The 23,171-nt window shown below is 39.1% G+C and overlaps 1 protein-coding gene and 1 pseudogene across 2 annotated transcripts in view; both read right to left on the bottom strand.

Moving 5' to 3' along the window:
- Positions 1 to 23,171, bottom strand: part of HSD17B12 (hydroxysteroid 17-beta dehydrogenase 12) — a 172,872-nt gene that overhangs the window by 102,836 nt on the left and 46,865 nt on the right. The gene's annotated exons all lie outside the window — the stretch shown is intronic.
- Positions 4 to 21,942, bottom strand: LOC129525275 (prohibitin 1-like; annotated as a pseudogene).

The raw sequence follows: 23,171 nt of genomic DNA, 5'->3' as shown, positions 1-23,171 counted from the left end.
AAAGGGAGAAAAGCAATAGTTTAGTTTAAGAATTACAATGAGGAATTGGTCATAGTTAGGACCCACCAATTACATGCAAGAGGACCAGTGTGATACTTTGATGTAAAAGACAGAACAATACCAGCGGTTCAAATCTAAGGTTGAATACACACCGCAATAGCTAAAATTTTAAAAAGACTTCAAAACCAAGTGTTAAAAAGAATGTGGAGCAACTAGACTCTCACACATTGCTGGTGGCACTGTAAATTGGTACAATTATTTTGGAAAATACTATTTGCCAATATGTCCAGAACTAAAAATATGCCTACCTTAACCCACCAATTCTCAAGAGACAGAAATGCATTAATGTCTACCCCAAAGAATGTTCACGGTAGCTTAGTTGATGCATAGTAGGTAAATACAACTAAATATTAATCGACAGAAGAATAAGTAAATTGAGATATAGACAAACAATGGAATACTAAACAGCAATAAAAGAGAAAACAAAAGAAGCAAAACTAAACAGCAATAAAAAAGAAAATAAAAAAAGAACTACTGATATATGCAAAACATGAATGAATCTCTAAGACATTACAAAAAGTCTGACATAAAAATGTAAGTTTAAGAAAAGGTAAAACTAATCTATGGTGACAGAAGTCAGAATACTGGTTATCTCTGGATAGTGGAGTAGATAACGGGGAAAGGCAATACGGGAATCTTCCAGGATATAGGAAATATTCTGTATCTTTTCAGGGTGGCAGTTACTACTGTGTGTGTGTAGACTCACTGAGCTGTACACTTAAGTACATACTTACTGTATATATCTTCATAAGCTACTTTTTAAAACAAAGGGTAGTAAAAGTAAATAGAAAATGGTCTTAATTATTCTATGAGAAACCATATTTACCTTATAACCTCAAAAACTTTATGTAGCAGAAACATTGAAATTTATATAGGGCAGGCTATACCATGATATCTTATCTCTGGAATACTAGAATCATGTTACAAGTTCAAAGCACAGATGTCTGCTTCAAAAAGGGATGCCTCCCCAAATTCTCTAAATACGAGTTTTTCCAAAACATTTACAGACTTTGAGAAACAAGTTATGGTGTAAAGTAGGATTTTCTTGTATTCACTTCTTTCCAATTATACAAGATGGTCCCTAATTTTACTATTCAGAAATATGGTAAACACATTCATAGTCTCCCTAGCCATATCTCTCATAATCTTGTAGACTTTCATCATGTTCTTGCTTAGCTGATATCTTTCCAGAATTAAAAAAAAAAAAAGAAAAAAAAGTTGAAATATCCAGAGAACAGTATAACAAACCCCTAGGTACCCATAACTCAGCTTCACCAATCAACAACTTGAGGTTAACCTTGCTTCATCTAATATTCCCTCCTGCTTCCTCTCACACTGGATTATTTTGAAGTAAAAACATTATTTCACTTCATTCATAACTATTACAGTATGTTTCTGCTATTAAAAATAGCCACAATACCATTATCTCATTCCTAAAATTATAAATAACAATTCCTTGACATCCAATATGTAATCACTATAAATTCTGCCAAATGTTTCAGAAGACTTTTAACAATTGTTCCAATCAGGATTCAAAAGGTTCCATAATAAAATTTGTTAATATGTCAATTAACCATGTCTATAACCCCTCTCCCCTTTCTTCCCTTCACCCTCTCAATTTATTGGTTTAAGATATTAGGTCATAGGTTTGTGCTTTCTCAGCCTGTCCTTGATACCATTTAACATGTTCCTCTGTCCCATGGTGGATGGATATAGATATTGATCAAATTCAGGTTTGATTTTTTTGGTAGGAGTACTTCATAAGGGATAATGCATTTTTACATCAGGAAGCATATGTCTGGTTATCTTTTGTTTTGTTATATTAGCAGCCACTGCTGGTCACCACTGAGATCCATTATTTCATTAGGGGTTGCGAAATGGTCATATTAGAGTTCAATCATTCATCTTCATCTATTAGCTGGAATATTTCCAGAGACAAATTATTCCTCATTAGTTAGTTACCATGATATATAGATTGCATAAGAACACAAGATAAATGTTTGAATTTTTTTTTTGCCTTTATTTATCAATTTTCAAAATAAATTGGTACTCTGGCATCTTCCAAAGGTAACCCATGTGTTTTTGTCACTATTGTCCTGTTTATAGGAAACATTAGTAACTAACAGATTTAAATGTTTGTGGGAGAACCTAACTACAGAAAACTGAGCATCTTATAAAATCTCCTCCAACCTCATGATCAATTCATAACTTTTGTTTTTTTTTTTTAATTTCAACTTTTATTTTAGATATAGAGGGTACATGTGGAGGTTTGTTACATGGGAATATTGCTTGATGCTGAGGTTTTGGGTATATATCCCACCACACAGGTAGTGAGGATAGTACCTGATAGGTAGTTTTTCAACTCACCCCCTTTCCCTCCACCCTCTAGTAGACCACAGTGTCTACTGTTTGCATATTTATTTCCACGTGTGCTCAATGTTTAGCTCCCACTTATAAGTAAGAACATGCAGTATTTGGTCTTCTGTTCCTGTGTTAATTTGCTTAAGATTATGGCCTCTAATTTCATCTATGTTGCTGCAAAGGACATGATTTTATTCTTTTTCATGGCTGTGTAGTATTCCATGGTGTATATGCACCACATTTTCTTTACCCAATCTACCATTGATGGGCACCTGGACTAATTCCATGTCTTTGGTATTGTGACTAGAGTAGCAATGAACATAATTTTCTGTAACTTTTCATCTCCCGACTGTTTTTAGAGGCACAGGAATCCAAATTTTATACTGTATTCTTGTTATTGATTCACTAACATTTCATAAGTGATGGATACACATATTCTAATTGTTTCCACTTTTCTCCTCTTCCTTTTCTCTGTGATAAACTTTTCTCCCCTCTCCAAGACCCCAGAACTGTTGGGGACCAGCCTCAACACCACCCGCAGGGTACTCAAAATCCAGTGGCAATGAAGGAATGAGACAGGTTAAGAATGCATAAAGAGTGGGGGCCAGAGAGCCAACTGCAAAATGGAGGCTGCAAAAGGCTCAGAGCTCTGGTCTCCACACTTTTTATTGAGTACAGTCATTTAGATCTAAGAAGCAGACGTTCAGGGCAAAATGGTGAACGCAGTGCGTCATACACGTAATCTATAGCAGTGGCGGTTTAAGTGAATCTCCTTTGTGTTCAAACAGCATATCTTTAACTTATCGAAGAGTAGCTGGTGGGAGTAGGCTTAACTAGGAGCCTGCATATCTGTCCACATTCCAATGCTTCAAAGGAGTGTCTTTCTCCTTGAACACAGTGTTTACAGATAAGAGAGCAGGTCTCACTCTGAGCATGGGAACATGATGGCAATTAGGAGGCTTTCCTCCTCAGAGGCCTCTTGTGGCTTTCCAAAACTTATTGTCCCCTATTTTTATGGGCAGTTTATGCAGGCACCCCACAAGCCCTGTTTCCAACACAGAACCTCCCCTCCTACCCTCTTCCATCAAAGCCTTATTGAAGATCCACCAACTTCACTGTTCTAGATCACTTTACGCGAAAGAAAACTTCCTCTTTCTAAACTCCCACAACACTTGGCACATCTTTACGTCTATGGCACTTTACCACTCTATTTTGAATTGTATTTCCTTACATCTACATGTCTTAATTCTTCTGTAAGATTCTAGTCTCCTTGCTAGGCAACATGCACAAGGTAGGTGTTCAGTAGACATTTGGTAAGTGTTTAAATGATGATCGGCATTTAGTTGGTCTAAAAAGTTGCAAAACACGCAAGACTTGGACACTTTTCCTGACAACCTGGTTTCTCAAAAGTCTTTATTTACAAGTATAGTATCTTACACTTTCCTACACTAACACCTATTAGCCACTGACCTATTTACAAATCATGTTGGTAACAGATTATTCTGCATTAAGCCTACAACTGTGGAGCAAGCAAACCACATACAGTCAGCAGCTGCATAACAATGTTTTGGTCAACAAAGGACCACATATACAGCTCCGGTCCCCTAAGATTACAATGGAGCTGAAAAATTCCTATCATCTAGTGACACTGTAGCTGTCATAACGTCATAACGTAATGCATTAATCACGTGTTTGTGGTCATGCTGGTGTAACAAACCTACAACTATGCCAGTAATAGAAAAGTAGAACACATACAATTATATATAACATATAGCGCTCGATAATGATAATCAACAACTATGCTACTGAGTTATGTATTTACTATAATACTATACTTTTTCACATTAGAGTATACTCATTCTGCTTTACAGAAAAAAAGTTAACTGTAAAACAGCCTCAGGCAGGTCCTTCAGGAGATACTCCAGAAGAAAGCACTGTTATCATAGGAGATGGCAGCTCTATGTGTGTGATTGTGTCTGAAGACCTTCCAATGGGACAAAATGTGGAGGTAAAAGACACTGATATTAAGGATCCTGACCTGGTGTAGGCCCAGGCCAGTGTGTATGTTTTATATCTTTGTTTTTAACAAAAAAAGCTTAAAAAGTAAAAAATAAAATTTCAAAACTTAAAAATGGAATAAGGATATAAAGAAGATATTTTTGTACAGTATACAATGTGTTTCTTTTTTAAGCTAAGTGTTATTACAGAAGTCCAAAAGATAAGCAAGATAAGTTTATAAAGTAAAAGGGTTACAGTAAGCTAGTTATTAAAGAAAAAAATTTTAAATAAATTCAGTATAGCCCAAGTATTAAATGTTTATAAAGTCTACAGTAATATCCTAGGCCTTCACATTCACTCACCACACACTCACTCACTTACCCAGAGAAACTCCAGTCCTGCAGGTTCCATTCACAGTAAGCGTCCTAGACAGATGTGCCATTTTTAATCTTTTGTTTGTTTATTTTTAAGAGTCAGGGTCTTGCTCTGTCACCCAGGCTAGAGTGCAATGGTGTGATCATAGCTCACTACAGCCTCTCACTCTTGGGCTCAAGTGATCCTCTTGTCTTAGCCCCCCGTGTAGCTACAGGCACATGCTACCATACCTGACCAACCTTTTTTTTTCCTGTAGAGACCAGGTCTTGCTATGTTGAACTCATAACCTCAAGCAATGCTCCCACCTCGGCCTTCCAAAAGCTGGGATTACAGGCATGAGACACCATCCTTGGCCCTTTTTAATCTTTTGTACCATATTTTTACTGTACTTTTTCTATGTTTGGATATATTTAGATACACAAATACCACTGTGTTACAACTGCCTATAGTATTCAGTATAGTAACATGCTATCATATATAGGTTTGTAGCCTAGGAGCTTTAGGCCATACCATATAACCTAGGTATGAACAGTAGGTTAAACCATCTAGATTTGTAGAAGTACAGGCTGTTGATGTTTGTACAACAACAAATGTGTTGTCTAGCAACACATTTCTCAGAATGTATCCCCACCATTAAGTGACATATGACTATGAATTGATGGCAGTATCACTAGATTTCTCAGATTAAGGGCTCAGAAATCTCTTAATGAAAATATGCTGAAGAATGAAACTACGTAAAGTCACTCAGTACTGTGCATCTAAACAGTTGACTGGAATCTCTTTCAAAAGAATACAGATAACTGTTGCATGTGTGTATCCATGTTTAAAATTGCCAACTTTGGGCTGATCTAAAAACCAGCATACCATAAAACTAAAAACAGTCTTAGAAAGGCCAGAATATGCCAGGTCTAGAGATTCTGAAATCTGCCTCATGTATATTGTTTTCCTTTTCCTGATTCTCCAGTTGTTGGAGTTTGTAACGGATACTGTTAGTGCACCAGCCAGATCCTCCCTTCCGGCAAAGTGGTACTCAATCAATCCTTTCTTGCCAGGAGTGTTACCTGCTGCCAGCTCAGGACTGAGTCTCTCCCAGTAACTGCTCTCAGCCAAAGGGGGGCTGCCTTGCTCCCCTGGGCAGTACATGTCTAACGGCGAGGCCACACTCAGGGACAAAGGTTGGGCTCCCTTACCTCATTTAGGCATCTCTCTAGAGCCATCCTATGTTCAGGGCCAATGGTATCAGCTACAACCTTTGCTATACCTGCATCACAGTTCAATTTCTCCCTCTGCTCAATTCTGCTTCTTTTGCTTCCTCACAGGTGTTATTCCTGAGAACATTCCTGAATGCACCTCACATACACATGAACCAATACTGATACGATTAATGAAAGTCCATATCTTATTCAGATTTCCTTACTTGTTACTGAATGTCCTTTTTCTGATCTAGGATCCCATCCAGGATATCCAGGATATACCACATTTAGTCATCATGTCTCCTTATATGACAGTTTAAAAGACAACATTTTTTAAATTGTGTATATCTTTTTGTAAAAAGTCTATTTTCTAACCACACATATAATAGCTTAACTGGGTATAGAATTCTAAGCAGGAAATCATTTTTAACAAAAAAATTTTAGACAACTCTCCGTTGTCTTCTAACGCAAGTATCATTTTAAAATGTTTCACCATTCTTAATTCCCACCATTTCTATGTAAACTGCTTTTTTTTTTTTTTTATCATTGGGGCTTTTACAATTATCACTTAGTCTGTAGAACTCCATCATGAAAATGCACCCAAATGAGTGGGTGTTTTTCCACTCACTGGTGCTAGGCATTTGTGGGTCTTAAAATTCATGATCTTCAGTTCGGAAAAGTTTCTTATGTTAATTGTTTAATAATATCTGCCTCACATTTTTCTCTTCCTAGAATCCCTATAAATTGGAATTTGGACTTAATAGTTTCTCTATTAATCTTACTTTTCTTTTTGCTCTACTTTCCTATAAATTTCTTCAACTTTATCTTCCAAATCATCTATGTACTTTTTAAATGTAGGTTGTCAATTTTTCTACTTTGAAGAATCTTCCGTATTCCGACTGCCCTTTCGCACACTCTCACTCTCCTTCTCGCTTTTAACAGCATCTTGTTCTTATTATAGATCCATTATCTAATCTCTGAGGATATTAATTATAGTTTGTTTACACATTTACATTTTCTTCTACTCTTTATATTTTGTTCCTCTAAGTTCCTTCTTGATTGTTTTGGTCACTCTCATCTTGGCTGCATTAAAATATCGATTAGAGTTCATAGGTGAGGTGATTACACTGTGGCCCTCAATACAATGCAATCAACGGGCCAATCAGCTTTGTCATTGGGCAATCCACAAAAGTCAGTATCTGTCTCTTCTCTGGGGCCCTTCAGTGTCTCTTAAAAAGCATTCCCTAATTTCCAGTCTTCTGGCTGCTGGGCAGTTATTAGTTTGCAGGTGTTTTACTCATCCTCTGTTCTCAGTCAGGTGTCTCATCTTAGGGCTTCTGCTGCTTAATTTCCCTGAGTCTCAAGCACATCTGCCCCACCCCTGTCTTTTGAGATACCTGATACTTCCAATTCCTGTGCTGTTCTGGGATCCAAGGGACAAAACTTGCTTGTTTCCCAATGGTGGCCCCACTATGAGGACTCAGGTGTCTGCTCTGGAAGTCAGTTACCACTCCACCACCTTCAATAGCTGTGACTGGGGATGAGGGATGACAGAAGTTCCCTAGCTGCATCAAAATGGAGCTTTCCATTTCTTATTCTTCCAACCTTTAGAAAACATTTCCAAGAGATGAAAGGCCAAAAGTATTGCTACTTCATCATTTTAAAACTAGAAGCACCCAAGGTTCCTCTTAAGCATATTATACCAAAGTACACTAACTTTAGTTGAGAATGATACTAAACATACTTAGAAAGATATATGCCCAGCAAGAACATTTTTTCCTATCTCCTGCTAGCAACTATCAAATTTAAGTGAAACTAACAGTCTTCAGAAACTATTATGTGTATGACTATCGAGAATACAATGGTCCACATTCGATATTAGATATTCTATAAATTACCCATTTCATGGTTAGGACTTTAAATATAAGCAGAAACAATATGACTTTACATTGTACAAATATTAAAAATTTAACCTCTGATATTTCAGGTAAAAATATCATTTTTCCATTTTCTCATACTTCTCAAAACCAAATCCAACACTGCCCAGTTACATGTAAGTCAAATATTACCTCACAAGTAAATATTTTTTCTGAGAAAACAGAGAAGTGCAAAAATTATTTACGGGCACACACACACACAAAAAAAACTGGAAATCCTGGGCCTCTCTTAGCCATCTCTATAGCACCACTGTAGTTCTACAACAATTAGTGTTATATACAGTGGTCAGGCAATGGGAGACCAAGTATCATTTCCCCAGCAAAGGAAATGACAAAGCCTTTAGATCTACAAGTTCTAAAGGGTAATGTATTATATTTGCAATAACATACAAACATACCCAAGTTTAAGTCAATTATGAAAGAAAAAGTCCTACTCAACAAACATGGAAAAAATTCAGATTTGTTTATTTAAGACAGTGGGAATAAGGGTTGTCCTGCTTTTGGTTTTAAAGGTATTTTCATGGGGCACAGTGGCTCATCCCAATACTTTGGGAGGCTGAGGTGGGAAGAACGCTTGAGCTCAGGAGTTCAAGACCAGCCTGGGCAACATAGCGAGACCCCAATCCTACAAAAAAAAACTCAAGAAAATTAGCCAATGTGGTAGCACACACCTATAGTCCCAGCTACTCGGGAAGCTGAGGCAGGAGGATCCTCTGAGCTCAGGAAGTTGAGGATGAAGTGAGTTATGATTGCGGCACTGTACTCCAACCTGGGTGACAGAGTGAGATCCTGTCTCAATTTAAAAAAAAAAAAAAATATATATATATATTTCCTTTGCCTTAAAGCTATATGTCTTCCAACAGTAGTAGCAGAGATAGCAGCTGTAGTTGGATAGAAAATCCCTCAGTTGCCGGGCGCGGTGGCTCACACCTGTAATCCCAGCACTTTGGGAGGCTGAGGCGGGTGGATCATGAGGTCAGGAGATCGAGACCATCCTGGCTAATGTGGTGAAACCCTGTCTCTACTAAAAACACAAAAAATTAGCCAGGCGTGGTGGCAGGCACATGTAGTCCCAGCTGCTTGGGAGGCTGAGGCAGGAGGATGGAGTGAACCCAGGAGGCGGAGGTTGCAGTGAGCCGAGGTCGTGCCACTGCATTCCAGCCTGGGCGACAAAGCGAGACTCTGTCTCAAAAAAAAAAAAAAAAAAAAGAAAAAGAAAAAGAAAATCCCTCAGTTAAGTTCAATAATTTTTTATTTTTATAAAATAATAGTGTGATTTTCACTATTTTAAAATTAAACTATATTGTCTGGGGAGTCAATTCTTCATCATAAATTTTAGAAAGGTAAACCAAAGTATAACATCTCAAATCAAAAGTCTATTGATAGTTGCTTCTGGGGGATTAGGGGAAGATGGGAAAGAGATTACTTTTTATCATTATTTTAACTCTTTGCATTTTTTAACCATGTGCATGTACTGCATTTTTTTTTTAAAGTCCTTTGCTACTATGAATAGAAAAATGGTGTAAACTGAGCCAGCAAACTCATCTACTCCAATTTCCCAAAATCAGGGTAGTCTTGTTTAAATCAGTGTTTCTCAAGGTCACTTAAGTTTTCTTAAAACTGAAATTTTTTCTTAACTAAAATTTAATAGAAAACTTGATTACTTGATTATTGTTTAATTGCTTCTTATAAAGGACCATCAGTTTCAATTAACATAGACTATTAGTGTAAAAAACATATGAATGTCAAAATTTAAAAATATTAATCAATGTGGTACCTAAGATAATCTCTTGGTTGATCTTTGGAAAACACTGATCTAAACACTCCCACCCTTATAATACCAATTTTCAATGAAAACCAAATAAAACAAAGACCAGCTTCCAAGTCATCCAATTCAGAAGTACTGCTTGTTTTTTGTGGTTTCTTAAAATGAAAAAACGAAGCATTCACAGCAACACTGAAATGATAAGATACAATGTGCAAAAACTACCCTGGGGATGCCATCCTTCATGTGTTAAATGCACATCTGGGCCAGAGCCTGCTGGTTGCCTTCCTTAATACCCATTCTTCCCTTCTTCCTTTGCAGGAGAATACTGATTTTTAACCCAGCATATTGTGGCCTGGAATAAGGACTTATATTCCAACCTCCCTACCAGCTAGCAGTGGCCATATGATTAATTTCAGGGAACAACATGAAGCAAGGTTGTGAAGGACTTTGAAAAAGGCTGCTTAATGGAAGCTGACTTGGCAGAGACAGGCCCCTTTTGCCCTTCATCTAGTCAATTCTAAAGTGATGGCTGTAGCTGCAGTAGTCTCTTGAACCATGAAGAAATCTTAGGGTTGAAGCCATGGGCTAAGATAATGGAACAGTATCATAGGAATCAAGGTCCCTCATAACACCACTGAATTACCACGCCATTTTAAAATCCCAATCATTTCTTCTTTTACTGTTTATCATAAGGAATCAAACATATACAAAAGTTCTAGTCTTTAAAGTGGGTGAAAAATAAACTTGTCTTATTAAAGCAACTATGATAGGCCCAGAAAAGTAAGCGTAAACGGTCAATAAAATAAATTATGAAGACAAAATAATATTCACATCATTATAAGAATATTTGCTCAAGGTATGTCACTGATATCATCCAGGTAATTCTCACAACTACTACCACAATCTACGCTATCATCCCAAACACAAGGACTTGTACGAGGAATCTTTCATCCCTCCTCACTCAATTCATGCTATACACAGTTAAAAATTATCTTTCTCAAACACCATTTTTTCTCTGCCAAGAAGTTACATTTCCCTTTTGCCAACTATATAAAAACTGAAACACAAATTCATTCACTTCTTCCCATTGCTACCACCTAGAGCTACCATCATTCATCTCCCACAAGAACTACTGTTAACAGCCTTCTAACGCAGTCGCCTGGTCCCGTTCTTACTCCTCTCCAATTCAATCTCTACATTGTAGCCAAAACAATCACTCCAAAGTGCAAATCTGAACTTCACTTCCCTGCCTAAAACCTGTCACTGGCTTCTCACTCCCCTTATTCTTTACAAGGTCTTCCATGAGCTGAACTTACTCCTACCACTTTCCTCCTTCCACTCAAGCATGCCCCAGTTGTGCTGAAATTTTTACAGTTCCTCCAAGGTAACATGCTTTCTCTTCAAAAATGTTCCCTACACCTCCAACGTACACTCTGCTATGGTTTTAATGTGTCCCTTCCAAGAGTCAGGTGTTGAAACTTAATGGCCAATGTGACAGTAGTAAGAAGTGGAGACATTAAGAGGTGATTAGGCCATGAAGTCTCCTCCCTCATGAGTGGAATTAAGGCCCTTATAAAAGAATCTTCATGAAGTGTTCCTTCAGCCAACTTTCTGCCTTCTGCTCTGTGAGGACACAGCATTCGAAGGATGCAGCAACAGGGTGCCATCCTGGAAACACACAGTATCCCTTTCCAGACAACTGAACCTACCAGCACCTTGGTCTTGGACTTCCTGGCATGCAAAACTGTGAGAAAATACATTTCTGTTCTTTATGTATTTTATTATAGCAGCACAAATGAACTAAGACACACTTCTAGCTGTGTTTCCCTCCCATCCTTGAGGTTTTTCAGTTAAACCGTCTCATCTCCCATTAAGCCTTCCTTGACCTGTAGACTAACTTAGAACCTCATACAGAATTCTCTGCCCCATAGTACTCCGTACTCCCCCTTTGTGAAAGCTGATCATGCCAGTTGGGTCACTCTTGTCACACCCGACTGAAACAGAGACAAGAAGCCGGGGGGAAAAGCCCTTAGGGTACAAAACATTGCTCCAAGAATGTAATTCTCTGCAAGCTTGACTGCTGAACCTGCTCGTTGTAACCTGACACCAGTTTTCTCTATGCTTGCTGCAACTCTGGAACTAATTTTGTCCACAGCAGTTGCTCACCAATCAGGACTTGCCAGTTCCCCAAACCCTTACCCAAAGCCAGTGAACTTTCTCAAAGAGCAATAGGTAACATTTCTTCTTTTTATAAAACCTCTAGTTTTTTTCTTTTTGTTTTGGAGAGTGCTTTCGGTTCATGCTGGAGACTCTCTGTTTTGCAAACTGATATTGCCAATAAAACTCTCTTTCCTACTATCTAGCCATCCTGGTCGTCCTTTGGACAATATCATCGTGACACTCATCACACAGGATTCTGTAAGAGCAGGGTCTGTCTGGATCATCACAGTCTAACTGCTAGCACAGAACCTGGCAAAAAGCAGGTGATTAATGAGGTTTTACTGTATGAATGGATGAGTGAATGAATGGAGATTATAAAAGGAAAACTAACCTTTTATGACCCTACCCACTGGTTTTTCCACACCTTATTTAGAAATAATTACACAACCCCTACACTCTTCAGCCTCCTCTCAACGTCAACAATCATCTAAAAGTGAGATTTTCAAGAACTTTAACAGAGAGAAGTTTAACTTTATGATAAACCTGTAGATTTGCACTTTCAAAGAATTCTGAGGCTGTCCTTGAAAGGTGATGATTTTCGGGGAACAACACACACTGGGACCTGTTGGAGGGGGTGGGGGTTGGGGGAGGGAGAGTATCAGGAAGAATAGCTAAGGGACTCTGGGCTTAATACCTAGGTGATGAGATGACCTGTGCAGCAAACCACCATAGCACATGTTTACCTCTGTAACAAACCTGCACATCCTGCACATGGACCCCTGAACTTAAAAGTCAAAGAAAAAAAAGAGACAAGTGATGATTTTCAGTGCTAGAGAGAACTACTTCACTCATAATGTGCCAGTGAAACATGCTAAAACATGTTTTACTAAAACATGCTTTACTAAACATGCTAAATTACCAAAGTAGTGAGAGTTCACTATTTTTTTTTTTTTTTTTTTTGGGGGGACAGAGTCTGGCTCTGTCGCCCAGGCAATCTCTGCTCACTGCAAGCTCCGTCTGCTGGGTTCACATCATTCTCCTGCCTCAGCCTCCCGAGTAGCTGGGACTACAGGCGCCCGCCACCACGCCTGGCTAATTTTTTGTATTTTTAGTAGAGATGGGGCTTCACCGTGTTAGCCAGGATGGTCTCCATCTCCTGACCTTGTGATCCACCTGCCTCGGCCTCCCAAAGTGCTGGGATTACAGGCGTGAGCCACTGCACCTGGCCGGACAGTTCACTATTCTTGTCTCTAAGATTTGCTTCTTCATTTAACACTGGTGTCCTCAGATTCCACTTTGCTATGAAATACGTGGATAAGTTAGGGTAGCTTTTAACAATACACAGAAAAAAGCTATATGGTATCACCCAGAACCCTGTGGGTTGGGACAGTACAGATGATGGTCACGGGTGGCACTATAAGGTAGAGGAAGAAAAGAAGGAAAGTGGAAAAAGGAAGATTTTTTAAAAAGGCTTATGTCTTCATACACAAATATAACACCAGAACCCAAATTTACAAGCCTTTGAGAAGATGGAAACCGACAACTATAAAGAATAGCCCAACTTGGCATCCAGAAGTGTCTAGCTTGCTACAGATTATATAAAATACTGGCAACTGACCAGGGCTCCACTTCCAGATTTTATACAGTCAACAAAAATACTTTAGTTTGTGTAGGTTAAAAATATTCTACTCTTTTTGTCCTCAACTTGCTAGGAACAGATATTTTTAGTAAGAACCCAATCAACCTTATCAAAATCAAACATCAAAAATAGACTAGAGCAACACTGGAAGCAAACTCACTATTTTTAGCTCTTCTGTCTATTCCCTGCCACTACCCACAAAATTCTGACTGTAAAGTCCATGCCTAAGAGCTTAGTTATTCCAAACAGGTTCCTTCTTGTGACCCTTTTTTCCCCCCGAACACCTGAATGCAGAAAACACTCGATTGATTAAAGATTAATACTGCCGCAAACCACGACAGCTGCCTTTCCTCTGAGGGCTTTGGGAGGAGGGTGGTAGGAATAGAAAATGATAGAGAGCTTGCATCAGTATTCCTCTTGGGAATCTATTACATGGAAAGAAAATTGCTATTTCAATTCCCTTTTGTTGCTAAAAATAGCAGTCTCAACTGATTCAGGCAAACAGTGTAGGAGCTTAGCAGTGCTGAATTTAGAAACCACAGAAGTCCCTGAGAGCAAATGCTAACGTAGTCTTAACACACGCCAGCTCATATTTAACAAAGAACAAAGAAGAGAAGCATGCAGGGTGCAAGTTAATAAAACAGCAGCAACTTCCTCCATTTTTATTAAAGACAAACAGTGAAAGTGATGCAATATAAGACCACTCTAACTTGTTCTCCTAATCATATTATAAAAATAATTTTACAGAAAAATATTAGTTTATGCATACACCCAGATATTGTGGGCATTTTCCACAATCCCATGGTATGAGGAAGCACACATCTTTCTTCAAGAACAGTAGATTATTATAGAAAGAAAATGCCCAGTTTACAAATGTCCTGTCTCAATACAGAGTCCCCTTTTTCCCACTCAGTCCTTTCAGGTTCCCCACTGAGCAGCCCTCTCTTCGACTCTTTACTCCCCTTCTTTTGACCCAACCAGAGACTGGAGACTGTTCTACTTGCCACTTAAAAAACTGGCAAACCCAAACAACAACAATAACAAAAATTCAAAGCATCTATAGGTCCAGAACAGAAAAACAAAAACAAAAACAAAAAACTGTGAAAAGCAGATTTGCTTAAAGGCAGTTACTCCCCTGGGCCGACTTCCAGGCAAGGCCCTGCGATTCCTTCTGGTGGCACCATAACCCAAAAATGCCTTCTGCCTGATTGTTTCACTTTATTTGGTTAACTAAAAACCCTTCCGAATAATGATTCATTTTGGTTAATGCCGCATCCTCTTTAAAAATGCAAACCCATGTATAAGAATTAAAAGGCTATCAATCTTTATGCCTCAGTGTGATCTGATTCAAACTACTTTGTGGCTTCCTTTGGGAATACCCAAAATGTGGGAGTAACACGGAAGGGGCCTCATGAGAATAGGAATTCTCATGCTGTTCTCGTGACAGTGAGTGGGTTATCAGGAGGTCTGATGGTTTAAAAGCGTGTGGCAGATCCCCCCCTCGATCTCTCTCTGCTGCCACCAGGTAAGATATGCCTTGCTTCCCCTTCACCTTCCACCATGATTATAAGTTTCCTGAGGCCTCCCCAGCCATGCAGAACTGTGAGTCAATTAAACCTCTTTTCTTTATAAATGACACAGTCTCAGGTAGTTCTTTACAGCAGTGTGAAAACATACTAATACAACAACCCACACATAGAATGAGAGAAAACATTTGCAAATCATCTATATAATAAAGGTTTAGTATCTAGAATATATAAAGAATTTGTACAACTCAGTAACAAAATGATGATCCAATTTTAAAATTGGGCAAAGGACTTGAATAGACATTTATCCAAAGAGGATATACAAATGGCCAACAGGCATAAGAAAAAAGCTCAACATTATTAGAGAAATGAAAATCAAAACTACAGTGACACACTAGGTTGACCGTAATTTTTTAAAATGTAAATTAAGTGTTGGTGAGGATGTGGGGAAATTAAAGCCCTTGTACATTGCTAGTAGAAATATAAAATGGTGCAGCCACTGAGGGAAACAGGTTGGGAGTTCCTCAAAAAGATCAACAGAAATACCACATGACCTGGCAATTCCACTCCTAGGTATATAGCCCCCAAAACTGAAAACCTACAGAAACTTGTATATGAATGTTCCTAACAGCACCACTGCCACTAGCCAAAAGGTAGAAACAACTCAAATGTCCAACAAATGATGGCTGAATAAACAAAGTGTAGTATATACATACAATGGAATATTATTCAGCCACAAAAAGGGATTAAGTACTGATACATGCTACAATGTGGATGAACCTTATATATGAACATCATGCTTAACGAAAGAAGCCAGACACAAAAGGTCATCACCGTATTCTATTTACACGAAACATCCAGAATAAATAGGTTAAGTCCATAGAGGAAGAAAGTAGATTAGTGGTTGCCAGGGACTGTGGAAGGGAGGATAGAGAGGGACTGCTTAGTGGATATGGTGTTTCCTTTTGGGGTGACAGAAATACCTTGAAACTAGATAGAGGTGAAAGTTGCACAACAGTGTGAATGTACTAAAGCCCCCTGAATCGTACACTGTGAATTCGTTAATGGTTAATTTTATGTAATGAGAATTTTACTTGAATTTCTTTTAACCCTGCCCCCCCATTTTTTGGGGGGATGGGGTTTCTGAAGTGATTTTACCTTTATTTCCTTCACTTTTTAAGCCAATCATGAAATTTCACAGTGATTTCTGGGGTGCGGGCAGAAGGAAGGCGGTGTTAAGAATCATCGGGGCTGTGGCCCAGTTGGCCCGTGAAGATGCAGGCAGGGTGGGCCCTCACTGGGGCAGCTGGAGGGGCACGGACTGCCCTGCTGGCAGGTAGGTGATGTTCCGAGAGCGAGAGTTGGTATGCAATGTCCTCCACGACTTCCAGCTTACACAGCTCGATCAGGCTGTCCCCTGCGGTGGCCAGTGAGTTGGTGATCAGCTCGGCTGCCTTAGAGTCACCCTCAGCAGAGATGATGGCCGCCTTTTTCCTCTGCTCAGCCTTTTCCACCACAAATCTGGCCCTCTCTGCTTCCTGCTGAGCCACCTTTTTGGCTTCCACGGCTTCTGTGAACTCCTTCCTGAAAGTCAGATGTGTCAAGGACACGTAGTCCAGGATGAACCCAAAGGTGGCTGCTCGCTCCGTAAGGTCGTCGCTCACCTGCCTGGAGACCAGCTCTCTCTGGGTGATTAGTTCTCCAGCATCAAAGCGTGCCACCACTGACTTGATTTGGTAGTGATGGACGGCAGCACACGCTCATCATAGTCCTCTCCGATGCTGGTGAAGATGTGAGGAAGTTGGCTAGCGATAGGCCGGAAGAGGATCCGCCGTGTGATATTGACAATCTATAAATCTTTGCTACCAGTGATGACTGGCGCATTACGTGGTCGAGAACAGCAAAGATAATTGGTTTCTGTACCCATGGGATGAGAAAGTGAGTCCCTTCGCCTACTACAATGTCCTGTACTCCATGGAACTGGTCAAAGATGGCAGTTCTGTGCCCAGCATCCACATTATATAAGGCAGAGTTTACCATACCTCCTGCAACGGCTAAGACCAGGGCAAACTTGCCAATGGACTCAAACACTTTGGCAGCCATGTTTTCTTCTGCTGGGCCCTCTCACACCTTCTTCCACTCTGACCTCCACATGAATTCCCCCTAAACCCCTTTTTTTAAAAGTTACTAAAGATTAGCTTTTTACCAAGGGCTAGATCAGGAAAGGGACAGAAATTGCTATTTTTCTTGGTGTATCATTCCTTGAATTTGGGAAGTAAAACTAATCAATATATCACTCAGTTTACACTACAGAACACAGAGAATCCTAAGTTCGGACTGCTCCTATGGGTGGAACAGCCTTTTAAAATTTAAATCTAAATGTATCAAGTGCCTAACATGTGCCAAACACAGTAGCAGATACTTTACAGACAATGTCTGTTTTAACAGATCCCAACACTCTATAAGGTACAATCAGTAGTTCCCCAAACAACCCTAGGAGGGTGGTAGATAATAAGACCTGATTAAAGCATCTAATTTAACAGATGAAGTGACAATCTCAGAGAGGTTAAATGACTTGTCACTCATCACATCATAATCTGATCGCCACAACATAAACCCAACGATACAATACAATATTGCTTTATAAACTAGGAACTACCTATAACAGACGCATTCAGCAATAATGCACTGTGCATACACAAATACTCCAAAGAGTGGATTCCTCATTAATCTGATAATGCTGAATCCAACTTTATTTTTCATTACCTTTAACCAACGTTTTAACTTCAAACAGTCCACCTGGTATTTCCCAAATACAACATGCCAGGGAATCAGTTTCATATTGTGCCCAAGTCACTCTTCACCACTGAGAATGACATTTTTCTTTATTCCTCATTCCCATCAGCCACTTTTTAAACAACCTGAGGCTAGGCATTGTGGCTCACATCTGTAATTCCAGCACTTTGAGAAGCCAAGGCAAGACGATTGCCTGAGCCAGGAGGTTGAGGTTGCAGTGAACCATGATCATGTTATTGCACTCCAGCCTGGGCAACAGAGACTGTCAATTAATTAATTAGTTAATTAATAACGTGAACTTCAACTGGGCACAGTGGCTCACATCTATAATCCCAAGCACTTTGAGAGGCCAACGCAGAAGGATCACTTGAGACCAGGAGTTCGAGACCAGCCTGGGCAACAGCAAGACCCTGTCTCTACAAAAAATAAAAAAGGTTAGCCAAGCATGCTGGCACCTGCCTGTAGTCCCAGCTACTCGAGAGGCTGAGGAAGGAGGATTCCTCGGGCCTAAGAGTTAAGAGGCAGCAGTGAGTTATGATTGGGCCACAGCACTTCATCCTAGATGACAGAGGCCCTGTCTCTAAAAAAAAAAAAGATCCACCACTGACTGCAACCAATAGCCTGACTGCTGCCCCTTCCTTTTGCAGTTTCAACAAAACAACTAACCAGCAGCATTTCTTCCTGATAACAGACCAACCATGGAGTGTGTATAGTCCACTCTCACGCTGCTGATAAAGACATACCCAAGACTGGGTAATTTATAAAGGAAAGAGATTTCATTGACTCATAGTTCAGCATGGCTGGGGAGGCCTCAGGAAACTTACAATCATGGCAGAAAGGGAAGCAAACACATCCTTCTTCACATGGTGGCAGCAAGGAGAAGTACAGAGTGAGGGCAGAGGAGAGCCCCTTATAAAACCATCAGATCTCATGAGAACTCACTATCAGGAGAACAGCATGGAGGTAACCACCCCAAGATTCAATTACCTCCCACCAGGTCCCTCCTACCACATTAAGGAGATTATGGGAACTACAATTCAAGATGAGACTTAGGTCGGGGGGGACACAGCCAAACCATATAGAGTGGTTCTGGCCAGTCTACAGAGGAAGCACAGTAAAGGTTTTTGTGTGCTCTGCTTCATCTTTTGATGTCAGAAGATCGAAAACTCCACCCCGAGATCATGCTAATGCTGCCATTTTTTGGACACGGGTTCCATGCCATGGAAAGGTCTGAAGCTCAATTGCACATGTGTACATTTTCTCCTTCCATGAATATTCATGATGCCTCCTAGAGCTTACTGAACATATATATTTGGCCACCCTGCCCAGCATAAATTCCTGTTCCCTTTGCCCCTCCCTGGAAGTATCTGTTTCCAACTTCTGGTGGGAGGCTTTGCTACCCAGCTTGTCAGGATGACCAACCTGCAGGCTGCAACCCTTTATGAGAAATAAAGCTCTCCTTTCCAAATTTATGACCCTTTTCGTTCTTCAGTCAACATGATTACATTAAACATCTCCTTAGTTATAAACAGTATGCAAACACACCAGTAGGACAATCGTGTCTACTACACAAGTGCCCTTGAAATACTGTATATAACTCAGGTCTAATAAAAGTGAAAGAGGTGTAATGAGATCTACCTGGTATAATTCCACTAGCTAACTTATCTTCAGTGGTCCACATTTATATCCACCAAGATAAACATAAGGGAAGGTCTAGTGTAGATTATTTGACTTATTTCAACCTAATTCATCCAGTTTATGATTTTAGGCTGGGCGCAGTGGCTCATGCCTGTAATCCCAGCACTTTGGGAGGCCGAGGCGGGCAGATCACCTGAGGTCAGGAGTTCAAGACCAGCCTGGTCAACATGGCGAAACCCCGTCTCAACTAAAAATACAAATATCAGCTGGGCAGGGTTGTGTGCACCTGTAATCTCAGCTACTTGGGAGGCTGAGGCAGGAGAATCACTTGAACCCGGGAGGCGGAGGTTGCAGTGAACCAAGATCGCGCCACTGTACCCCAGCCTGGGTGACAGAGTGAAACTCTGTCTCGAGAAAAAAAAAATTAATAATATTCTTCATATAAGAAGTGGGTAAATTCTCCAAAAACAGAGACCCTGGATTTTATTCACTCTGTCTCACCTCACTAAGAGATTTAGAAATGAGATTTAGAAAGCTATTCTCCTTTTAAGCCACCATGCTTATCACACTAACACTACAATAAAGTCCTATGTTTGGGCCAGAGTCTCCTGGTGAATAACTACCTTTTCTTTAAGGATTAAATATATCTTAAAGGCGTGTGTTTAAGCATACTGATGCTGAGGCCCAGCACACCCCTAGGTACTTTACACCTAGGAGAAATCAAGTAAATCTACTTGTCATGCCTGACTCACTCAGGCCTAGTCAAGAACTTCAAAACTGCCTCACCAAAAGATAGTTTAATAAACAGTTTATATATCTTGAAGACTGAAATAAATAATGGTAGTATCAACAACAAATGTGAGAAAAGAAAGGGAGAATGCTCATTTATTCTCAACTAATTTTTTTTTCTCATCCCTGAGAAGTCAAAACCATGGAAGCTCAACACAATTCCTTCTTGTTATACAACATCCTGCTGGATCCTCTTTCTACTTTTTGGTAAACCCCCAGACTGCCAATAAAATTATGTTAAACAACTTAACAACTAACAGACTTTTCAAAATGAACACTCAGTGAAATTCACTTCCAGATAAATCTTTTTAAAGGGGCTTCATATAATCCAGCACAATATTTCTCAGTTACAGGGATTATATTCTACATACAATAGTGGTGGATTGACCAATAGTCAGAAAAACTATTTTCTGGTCCTGGTTCTGCTAGCTAAATCAACCTGGACCAGTGGTTAATATTTCTGAGCCTTAGTTACAGCATCTTTACAATGTAGTTGCAAACTAAATGAACACCCAAGACCCTATGAGTCCATGACTATGATGAATATAAAATCAAAGTAATGACTTCTCTCATCTTTATCAAAAAAAAAAAAAAGCCACACATCCACAAGTTTTAAAAACAGTATGTCAAGTCAGAGCTGTGATTTAAAATAATAAACCTACAGCTAGCTCATCTTCAACAATTTAAAGTAGAAAGAACATGAATAACTGAATTAAAAGAAAAACGTTTTGATTATTTTTACCTTCTCTCCCACAGACCTTTAACAAGAAAAGAAGAAAACTTGAGGCTAGTCTCTATGACTTTTATTTCTTCTGTGAACCCTTAGGTGGAAGTGTTAAAGACTGATGAAATAACTTTCTGTTTATCATTTGAAGTTTGTTTTATTCAACTTCTTAGATAAGCTACCCTTTCAGATGCAGCAGATGGGCAGCAGGTACAGCATGACTGTGAGCTTCATGGAATCAAAGAAAGCATACTTTCCTCCCTTCAAGAAGCTACCTCTCACAAATAGAACTTTTAATACAAGTCTGATTTAAGCATCCTCTTATGTACTTTTCAGTGATTTCATTTATTTACTTACATGGCTTTTTATTCTACAAACGTACCATAGAAATTTCCTGGTCTCCAGCAAAAGTTTCAAATGTAAATTACTTAACGAAGTTTACTGTCTGGACTACAGCTCAAAGAGAGAAAAAACAACTTCTCTGATGCCTGAAGTTATAGTTGTGCTGTTACAGACCTACTCACCTACTTTGCAATTAATTAATTTAAAAATTAATACTATCTGCTATTTAACATTTTGAAAACACCTTCAATCCCTTCACAAGATTAGGACACTACTAAACATATAAACTTGGTATTTTATTAAATTCTATTAGAGGTACAATAGTCCTCGTTTTACTTAAATTGTCATTGATCCTTAAGATGCAAGGACATCTGAAACAATTCTTTAAATGTCATAACTTTCTATGCCATTTGCTGGCCGTTACTAAGTTACTACTCTATTGCCTTTCCCTTTTAGTTTGTCAGAATGAACAAGACCTTTAAGATGCTGGTATGTGGCAGCACTGTTTACAATACCAACATTGAAACCATAAGGGGCCACTAAATACATTATAATATGTAATTATAGAGCATGTATAGCACACATAATAGCATATAGATATAGTATATAATTATGGTGCATACTAATCTTTTATACCCATATTTATATCTATATTATATGTAGCATATCTATATTACACATTATAGCATATCAGTACAATAGAACACAATACAGTTATCAAAAATTATGGCACCAAAGAATGGTGACTGGCAGTGAAAACCTGTCTATGATACACAGCCAAGTGGAGAAAAAATGGATTATTTTTTAATTAACAAAAATTAACTATTTTTGTTTTAACAATGTTTATTTCTCCAGAAGATCTTTAATTGAAATTTCTAAGGATCATCACCTAATGATGAGTCAAAAGAAGTTTACCAATAATCTAGCTCATAAATAATCTGATTCCCAGATACAGTGGGAGGAGTAACAAGTACAGTAGCCATTTTTTGTTTTGGGAAAAAAATCTAAAGAATCTAAAAGAGCCACAGACCAAAAAGTTGATGGTAGTTACCTCTAGGTAGAGGAATATAAATAATTTTTCTTCTTTTTTTTTTTTACTTAGCTGGATTTTCTAATTTTTCTATAAGTAAATATATTTCTTGTGTAATGTTTTTATAGTTTAAAATTCAAATAAAATTATATTCTGTATATTAGTTAAACAGAATTGGGCCAGGTGCAATGGCTCATGCCTATAATCCCAGCACTTTGGGAGGCCAAGGCGGGCAGATCACCTGAGGTCAGGAGTTCAAGACCAGCCCGGCCAACATGGTGAAACCCCATCTCTACTAAAAATACAAAAATTAGCTGGGCGTGGTTGCAGGCACCTGTAATCCCAGCTACTTGGGAGGCTGAGGCAGGAGAATCGCTTGAACCCAGGAGGCGGAGGTTGCAGTGAGTGGAGATTGTGCCACTGCACTCCAGCCTGAGTGACAGAGCAAGATTCGGTCTCAAAAAACAAAAAAACAAAAAACAAACAAAAAAAAACAGAATCACACTATGCAAGCCCCCATGTGGTTACTGCCACAATTGAGATGTCTGCTTAATTCAGTTTGTATTTAAAGCCTCAGACAGAAAAACACATAAACTCAAGTTTTCCAGAAATGAAACAAACAAAAAAGCACCAAACCTACTCTACCACCTCTGGAGAGAGGGGAGTCCACTGCCCACTATACATTACTGCCATAGTTCATCTCTCCCAACCTGAGATCAAGAAGCACACTGGCAAAGTGGAGGAAAAAAGGTGTGATTAAAAACAAAAATGGATTAAAGGGTAGAAAGAGGGTGAATTGTTGTGTTTTTTTCCTACTGTTTTACCATAACACCAA

This window comes from Gorilla gorilla, chromosome 9, assembly GCF_029281585.2.
Source record: "Gorilla gorilla gorilla isolate KB3781 chromosome 9, NHGRI_mGorGor1-v2.1_pri, whole genome shotgun sequence".
In the NCBI taxonomy this organism is placed as follows: Eukaryota; Metazoa; Chordata; class Mammalia; order Primates; family Hominidae; genus Gorilla; species Gorilla gorilla.
The sequence above is the reverse complement of the archived record's forward strand: the minus strand, read 5'-3'. Positions and strand labels throughout refer to the sequence as shown.